This window comes from Primulina tabacum, unplaced genomic scaffold (assembly GCF_025594145.1).
Source record: "Primulina tabacum isolate GXHZ01 unplaced genomic scaffold, ASM2559414v2 Contig604, whole genome shotgun sequence".
NCBI classification, from domain to species: domain Eukaryota; kingdom Viridiplantae; phylum Streptophyta; class Magnoliopsida; order Lamiales; family Gesneriaceae; genus Primulina; species Primulina tabacum.
This window is the reverse complement of record NW_027459806.1, coordinates 43986-45037: the sequence shown is the minus strand read 5'-3', so window position 1 is coordinate 45037 and position 1052 is coordinate 43986. Positions and strand designations below refer to the sequence as shown.

The 1052-nt window shown below is 29.0% G+C and overlaps 1 non-coding gene across 1 annotated transcript; it reads left to right on the top strand.

Annotated features, from left to right (window-relative positions):
- Positions 1-610: 610 nt before the first annotated feature.
- LOC142534583 (small nucleolar RNA R71) lies at positions 611-721 on the top strand. Its single transcript, XR_012817098.1, has one exon. It is a non-coding gene; the product is annotated as a small nucleolar RNA R71 (small nucleolar RNA).
- The last annotated feature ends 331 nt before the right edge of the window (positions 722-1052 follow it).

Below are 1052 nucleotides of genomic sequence, written 5' to 3'. Positions count from 1 at the left end.
TCAAAGTTTTTTCTTGGAGGTGTAACATAAGGAATATAAACTTGATGATTTTGGTTATTTTGAAAATATTATTGTGACGGTTGTGCATTATTATCATTCCTCCAACTAAAATTAGGATGATTTTTTCCATCCAGGATTATATGATGGTGAAAAAGGATCTAGTATTGGTTTTTTATAATTGTTAACATAATTTGCTTGTTCATGGAGACATTCTTTAAATGAAAGTAATGTTGGACAATCTTTTGTAGCATGATCTTGTGTATCACATATATGAGAAATAATTTCTTGAATACTTTTTAATTGACCACTCTTTTTCATTTCTAATGACTCAATTTTTCTTGCTAAAGATGCAAGTTTAGCTTGAATATCTATATCATCTTTAAGATTATAGATATCACCCCCATTTGTTGAATTATTGTTTTTAGTTGTTGGTGGTTCTATTGTGCCTATATTATCCCAATTTTGAGCATTTTCTGCTAATGAATCCAAATATTCCATAGCTTCATTTGGGTTTTTATCTTCAAAAGTTCCATTACACATGAATTCTATCATTTGTCAATCTTTAGGTATTAGACCTTCATAAAAGTGAGAAACTATTCTCCATGTTTCAAAACCATGATGTGGGCATGTATTAAGTAATTCTTTATATCTATCCCAACATTGATAAAACGTTTCTCCTTGTTTTTAAGAAAAAGTTGTAATTTGTCTTTTAAAAGAGTTTGTTCTATGGGAAGGAAAAAACTTTTTGAGAAATTGTTGTTGCATTTCTTCCCATGATCTTATTGAACTTGATCTTAAATTTTGTGGCCATGTTTTAGCTTTATCTTTTAAAGAAAAAGGGAAAAGCTTTAATCGAACTATATCCATGCTACAATTTTGATCATTATAAGTGTTACAAACTTCCTCAAATTATCTTAGATGCAAATATGGATTTTCAGAATCTAAACCATGAAAATTTGGTAAAAGTTGAATAATTTGAGGTTTGAAGTTGAAATTAGATGCATCAGGAGGAAAAACTAAACAAGATGGGACACTAGTTCTAATAGGGTTCA